This window comes from Bactrocera neohumeralis, chromosome 6 (assembly GCF_024586455.1).
Source record: "Bactrocera neohumeralis isolate Rockhampton chromosome 6, APGP_CSIRO_Bneo_wtdbg2-racon-allhic-juicebox.fasta_v2, whole genome shotgun sequence".
Lineage (NCBI taxonomy): Eukaryota > Metazoa > Arthropoda > Insecta > Diptera > Tephritidae > Bactrocera > Bactrocera neohumeralis.
This window is the reverse complement of record NC_065923.1, coordinates 35635422-35643443: the sequence shown is the minus strand read 5'-3', so window position 1 is coordinate 35643443 and position 8022 is coordinate 35635422. Positions and strand designations below refer to the sequence as shown.

General features: G+C 37.5%; 1 protein-coding gene across 1 annotated transcript in view; it reads left to right on the top strand.

Moving 5' to 3' along the window:
• Window positions 1–4235: 4235 nt before the first annotated feature.
• LOC126762990 (four and a half LIM domains protein 2) overlaps window positions 4236–8022 on the top strand; it is a 253696-nt gene continuing 249909 nt past the window's right edge. The window contains exon 1 of the mRNA XM_050480123.1: window positions 4236–4593. The gene's annotated coding sequence lies outside the window, so the exon portion shown is untranslated. The remainder of the gene's footprint in view (window positions 4594–8022) is intronic.

Sequence of the window (8022 nt, the reverse complement as noted above, 5' to 3'; positions counted from 1 at the left end):
ATACTTAAAATTCCTTTTTATAAATCTCTTAGTTTTTATGTAATGGACTTATCAAAATTCCCTGATTTATCAATTTTGCTAGTGAAAATTAAGAGTAACTTCTATACGTAATAAGGTTTGAGCCTGACTGCAAAAAAAAAAAAAGAACAAAAACTACATTTCCACATGTTTTAATATAAATCTGTATTATTTAATTTCCCATACACTTGTTATAAGCCTCGGTTGGGATGGTCTTTTATGCCTTCAGCGGATTTTGGTTTTTTTCGGTTTCGGCTAATTTTTGGAGCGCCATTCGTTGGATAGTGGACAGACATATTCATAAACCAACCTCTCGTCATGAGTTAAGTCATAAGTTTGATGAATTTAGCTTGTCTTTGTTGTCGAGTCTCTTAGATATGTATATCTCTTATCCTCTACTAGACGTCGTCCTAGGAAAAGACTCAGGTCTTTTGGAACCAGTGTGACATTGACACCATTCATACCGAAAATATTAATGAATGTGTGTTGAGTCAATCCATAAGAGATGTTGTGATCCTTTGCTATCTCTCTGATGCCAATACGACGATTTTTAAGCATTGTTTCTATAAGTTTTTCGATGTTATCGTGATTAACAGAGTTGGATGGACTACTCGCATGAGTTAATTATCTTCATTGCTTGTTTTCGTTGCTCTTGCACATGATCTTGGCGATACAACATGTCCTTAAGTCGTTCCTTCTCGATCTGATATCTGATACGTCTAACAGTAATTTCGGAGATTTTCACCATGCGCCAAATTTTTGAAGAGACTCGTGAAAGGAAGGAACACACACCGCCTCTTCGTCGATTTCAAAGCCGCCTTCGACAGCACGAAAAGGAACTGCGCTTATGCTGCTATTTCTGAACTTGGTATCCCCACAAAGCTAATACGGCTGTGTAAGCTGACCGTTCGATACCAAGCGAGATTTCAGACATGGGGACTCTCTAGCGTGTGACATCTTCAACATGTAGTTGGAGAAAATAATACAAGCTCTGTGCAGCTAAATAGAAGAGCGTACAGCTGCTGGCGTACGGCCATGATATTGATATCATTCTCTTTAACAACCACGGCTTAAGATTTGCTTTCTTCAGACTAGATAAGGAAGGTAGTCGTACTCGCGGCTTGGCTCGCATGGCATTGTTGACAGGCATAACTTTGAGGTCATAGATAATTTCGTCTATCTTGGAACCAACATTAACATCAACAACAACGTCAGCCTGGAAATCCAACGCAGAATATCTCTTGCCAACAGGTGCTACTTCGGACTAATTGGGCAATTGAGAAGAGAAGTCTTCTCTCGACGAACAAAAACCAAATTCTATAAGTCACTCATAATTCCCATCCTACTATATGGTGCAAAGGCTTGGACGATGACAACAACTGATGAGTTGACGTTACGAGTTTTCGAGAAAAAGGTTCTGCGGAAGATTTATGGTCCTTTGCGCATTGGCAACGAAGAATATCGCATTCCATGGAACGATGAGCTGTACGAGATATACGACGACATTGACATAGTTCAGCGAATTAAAAGAGAGCGGCTACGCTGGCTAGGTCATGTTGTCCGAATGGACGAAAACACTAGCTCTGAAAGTATTCTACGCAGTACCCGCCGGGGGAAGCAAAGGAAGAGGAAGACCTCCACTTCCTTGGAGAGAACAGTCGGAGAAGGACCTGGCTACACTCGGTATCTCGAATTAACGCCAAAAAGCGAAAAGAAGAAGAAATGACTGGTGCGCTGTTGTTAACTCAGATAAAGAAATTCTGTAAATTGACATATTTTATTAATTTATTAAATAATAATCTTAACCGTACCTTTTAATAAATGCTGTTATCGCTTGACAAAATCTGAATGGATGACCCTATGGCATTGTCCATAACTGTAAGTAAGGAAGACCTTATATCGTTTCTGCATATTGAGCTTTCCTATAAAACAGTGCTATAATTTTGTTTTCTCCAAAGCACCGGTAATATGTGAGCTTCCAAAACATCCGCAAATACACATACATAGATACATACATGCATATGTATATGTGTCTCGCCAGTGAGGCAAATAATCAGCTCCATCAACGCTGCGATGCTTAGGTCACTCGCGACCAAACAAATTTACAATATAAATATGTGTGAATATGTGTGTACATGTATAAATGCGTGAGTGTGCGCACAGCCATCCATATGCACTTGCATTCCATATGTAGCATGGGTGCATGTGTGTGTGTGCTGACTTGGGGTTGTCAGTTTGCCGGCTTTCGTAATTCCAGCTGTTTTTGTGCTCTGCGTCTGTCTTTTATCATTCGCCACATTTTGCTGTTTTCGGTTTTGTTTTGCTTCATTTGTTTACTAAATTGTTGCGTACGCTATGTCGCTTCGTGTCGGCATTTTTATGCCAATTGTGGCTGGGTTGGTGGGTGGCATTGCTTTTGCTGGAATAAGTGCACAAGTGGAAAAAATAGATTTCTGGTAAACGATACTTTGCTAACGGTTAATCGAGTAAACTTCGGCTGTACCATCACAAATGCAAATAATTCCGATTGGTCAGTTTGTATGGCAACTACATATATGCTAAAGTGATTTGATCTGAATTTTTTTGAATATTGAATATCCAGACAGGCGAATGGATAGATGCTACCCTTAAAAAATATATCCAGAAACTACTTGTATAATAAGTATTTTAAAAAAAGTAATGAAGATTGATACATGACCTTGAAAGCTCTAATTTCCAACTTTGTTTTATACCGGCGTGGAGTGGAGGTTTTCCTCTTCCTCTGCTTCCCCCCGAGGGTACTGCGTCGAATACTCTCAGAGCTGCAGTGTTTTTCATTCATACGGACAACATAATCTAGCCAGCGTAGCCGCTGTCTCTTAATTCGCTGAACTATGTCAATGCCGTCGTATATCTCGTACAGCTCATCGATAGCGGTATTCCCGTTGCTAATGCGCAAAGGCCCATAAATCTTCCGCAGAACTTTTCTCTCGAAAACTCGTAACGCCGACTCATCAGATGTTGTCATTATTGTCCATACCTTTGCTCCATATAGCAGAACCGGAATAATGAGGGACTTATAGAGTTTGGTCTATGTTCGTCGAGACACAACCGCTTCTTATTCTTACTTTCTTACTTTTTCAAACTAGTCTTTTTTAATCATCATTTTTCAACGTTTTGTGGTATATATGTACGAGTATGTACACTTATTCGTTTTTAGGTGAGCTACTCACATAATCTTGAAACATTTCGGGAGTCTTACCTTCGGGGAACCAGAATATAGCCGAAACTAAAATAAGTCGCTTCAACGTATTTTTGATAGGCTCAAAACGATTATTCGATCTCGATTTCTCGATTTGTAAGAGTCTTATTATTATCTATTATATATCAGTTTTAAGTACCACAAGGGACCAGCGTTCTAAGCTGTCCAAATGAGATCCCTGTTAGGATCGAGCTCTTAGCCTAATCAAACTCACATAATATCTGGAATCAACTGCCATCCTCTATAAATGAACGAATTTACATCCAAGTAATTTCTCTGCGAATCCAAGGAACTTGTACTTGTTACTACTTGTAGAAGGAGCTTTCCACGCGGAGCTTTGAGGCGTCAATGAATACTTGTTCTCATTCATAAAATGTGCTCTACACTTAAGTGCATTTGAAAATATATTTAATACCAAATTGTAACTAGAACGATGAGTTGCACTACTGCACATTGTCTCACTGATCTCATTTTTTTATTTAATTTTTTTTTATTTTTATTATTACTTTTTTTTAATATTTCTTTCACCTCTCAGTTTTGAATAATATGCAATTATAGGTTCTAATATTATTAAAGATATAACTATCACGTAATGTATAGTATCGCAGACTTCGTTCTAGCCGGCTCCAAGCTTTTCCAGTGTATTTTTGCATTCTTTCATTTCTCTCTGTCATATTAGCGCCAACACCACTACACTACTGCAAACACACAACTACATATATACATATATATTTTACATACTATGTACAGCCATATGTAAAGGCATTGAAACCAAAATTTCGTATAATAAAATAATAACAATAAAAACCAATAAACAAAACACCGGTCGAGCCAGTTGCTGCTTTATGATGATGACTCGATTCGCTCTTTGGAACAGTTCGGCTGGAATCGTTGTTGGTCTGTTGAATGCGGCAATCGCCACGAGCGTCTTGTGGTGGTGCTTACTATACACGCTTTCGTCGAATATTTTTCGTAACTTCAGTCAGTCAGACGGAAGCGACTCAAGCGAACGAACGAATTTTGTACGGGAAATAGTAGTGGAAGCGCGCCCCAACCAAAGTACGCACACGAGTAAACAATACGGTACAATATACTACACGTGCAACAACAATATCGAAAGCGCCATATTCATAAAGCCGGCAAAAGCAAGCAATTGTGAATTAAATAGTGACGCCAACCAACCGACCAAAAAGTGCTTTAGTGTTTTAAACGATTTTATTTTGGTTAATTTTGTGTGTTTTTCTTTTTTGCTTTAACATTTCTCCCGAATTGGTATTGGAAGTGTTTTTATGTGTTTAAGTGATTCGCAGCCGAGACGTTTCATTTGTTTAATGGTTAGTAGTACTGGAGGCAATAATATCTAAATAATATTAGATGTGCGTATGATTATTGGTGCTTTTACGGCTGTGCTGTGCAAGTATTTCTATGTGTGGTTATGGTGTTTATAATTCTTAAACATTTTCATTATTTCTTTAACATATGTATGTACATACATAATTCACGAATGGAACGCGAATGTAAATTCAAACTTCGAACAATTGAAAATAATGTTTTTTTTTATCGGGAAAGTGAATATATTGCAAATTCGTTTGCATTTTAATGCTGCGTGTGTGTGTGTGTCGAAAGCGACTGCCAGTGCGAGCGATTTGGCAGGTGTGAAACCGCCTGCTGATTTCCAAAAAAGCAATAGGAGGCCCTCAAAATAAAATATACTACATTTATTCAACGCTCATGAGCGTTGTTTGCCGCGTTTGTGTGTCAATAATCAATGGAGTAAAACAAGTCGTACATCAAATGCGTTTACCGAAGTGTTGATTTCTAACATAACCTTCCTGCCCGTTGAGTGGCGTATCCTCCACATACTACATAAGTTTTACTCGCGCGTCAGTGCGTTCACAAAGTTTACCAGATTCAAATGTAAACTCAATTTGCCACTTTTTGGCCAACACTTCTCACACTTTTGGTACATAGCAATTGTAGGGGCGCTAGATGAGTTGTAAAATCATAAGAAATTATTGTTATCACACATCCCCATACAAATAATATGCTAGTTTATAAGTATGTACGAGTACGCGTCTAGTGGCTAGGTTCGTTGTGCACTGCCAGTGAAGTAGTTAAAATCTTTTATATAAACACTCTAATTATACGTACTTGTACTTACATTATTGTTTATGAATTTGCGGAAATTTTGCAAAATCTTAACAATTTACGCAAAATAATCCGAAATAGCGTAAGTGTTGTGGAAACTGAAGCTACTGAAAGTATAAAAACTTTAGCAAAGCTGACGTCGACAAAATGCGATCACCATAAACAATTAAGTATATATGCATGTATGTAAATACTTGTATATTTACATAAGGCACAGTGTGAAATGCTGACGAATGCTGCAAATGAAGCGAAAATAATAAAAAATTATTAAATAAATGGCATTTTTTATTATTCGCATGAATTCGAATTCAATTTAATATTTCATATGGTTTATAAAGTGTCTACCAATAGGGATGACGTGCCGTTCCCACGATTGTTGATGTGATTGTTATGTGCCGTTTTCACGATAGTCGGGTCTAAGTAACCGTTCAAAGACTGTTAACTCGACACTATTCCTTGAAATTGCTTCAGGAATGTTTTCTGCCGCTACAACAACAGCAGCAAGTGATTTGAGAGCTCGTGGCGGCCATGCGTGTTTACGGATTTGTGTCAAATTGTGTCAGTGTGTTCAGTAAGGTTTGCCATTACATCATGTCACATTTCACTTTGGTACAACGCTTTGAAATCGTTCAAGATTATTACGCAAACTCGCTTTCTCGCAAAAATCTTATCGAAACAAATCATCTTATCATATGAGTCTCATTTCCCAGTTAATGGCTTCGTCAACAAAGTCAAAACCTCGTATAGTTAAGGAAACACAATCCTCAAAAATTGACCGTTTGGTGTGTATTATGATATGGCGGCATCATCGGCTTTTATTTTCATCAATAGTTATCGCTATTTCTAACAAGACGATGCGCTGCCTCATTTTTCACGTCTTAAGGTCCGTTTCCAGCTCTTAAGTAAATGCTCAAGAAAAAAATCCTTGTTTCTTGAGCTGTAGTCAAGTAATTTTGACGGCAAGTTGTTGTGAATGATGCACATTAGTAGAGCAAGAGAAAATAAACAAAGAAAATATACTATATACGATTTAAGGAATGTGGATGAAGATTGGTAGGTTTTATACAAAATTTCAAAATGAACTGATACTTCATAATAATGATTTTAACTAATTTAACATGAATTTAACGATTACTTTGAATTTCCTTCAAGAAACAATTGTTGATTTCATGTTTCTTCGCAAAACCAGCGTTGCCATATTTGCATTTTATTGAAAAAATCTATTAAAAATTGGTACTAGATTTCTTTAGAGCTGCATACCTGCGGTAAATTTTCTTGACCATTTCTTAAGCGTTTTTTTATATGAAGTTTTTACATTTCTTGAGAGTTGGAAAATACCCTTCAACACGGACACATTGGCGACTTGTTAATTTTGAGAAATAGTCCAGTTCAATTGTCGCCGCGATTTAACGCTTCTAGATTATTATGGAGGTATTTTAAATAAAAGGTTTACGCCAATCAACCAGTTAGGCTCGAGCTCAAAGCCAAAATTCCAGCCTAAATGCTGCACCGGGACATCAAAAATTGGCGTAAACGGGTGGAGATATGCAAACGGAGTCGTGGTGGTCATTTGGCCGAAATTTTGTCCAAATTTGAGTTTATTTCATTTTAACATCACGTCTTTCTTATACTAGTTAATATTTCGATGACATGTCTTACTTTGTGTAATGTGAAAGCTTTAACAAAACTCTCCTTATATTTAAGAGAAATTAATCAATTACGTAAAAATCGTAAGCACTTATTGCAGACCACACACAAATTTTAATTGAGAAACCCTTCCTTCACTTCTTATCATTTCTAGGTAAATTAATAACGATAAATTTCTCAGCTTAAAACACTGTGCCTTTTTGTCGTCGTCATCATCATCATCTTCGACACCTTCAACGCAAACACATGACCATATAAGAGTGTGCTATATATCACTCATATACATATATGTATATGTATGTATGTGTGAATGTACACTTTTCTTTCTACTATAACTCCAGGCACCCTACTTTTATTTATTGCAAAAAAACCAAAGAAATAAAGGAACATTAACAACAAAATTATGTAGATTTTGTTGTTGAGGAAAAAACAATAATAAAAAAAGAGAAAGAAAACACAAACCTGTACAGCACATTAAACGGATGAGCTGGACTTATTATTTTGCTGTTGTTGTTGTTATAGCTATTATTTTAAATTTTTTTTGTTTTCATACAATTTAGTTTAAGCCAAGAACCGGCAACTCACATTACTCAGATAACGAGTTAAACCGGCCTGGTCGTCGTTTGGGTCTACACCAATTACGATGAGGGCCAAGAGTAAAAGGCGAATGCTGGAAATCGAGCGGCGGGTGAACGATCAGCAGCGCTGCGCAAGCAAGTTAGGCAGTCAGCCGGTCCAAGCAGCACACACACAATGCCGTCATGCACAGCAAGTCTTGCCACAACGGCGGCTCGCTGTTGCAGCAACAAAATCTCGTGATCACGTTTCAGTGATCGCTATTGCACTTCCTCTAATAGGAGAATGCAACGGCGATCGCCAAACTCCTAGGTATTTGCTGCATGCATATACATATACATATGTATGAGTGGAAACATTTACGTCCATCTGACTATGTACAACAACACAAG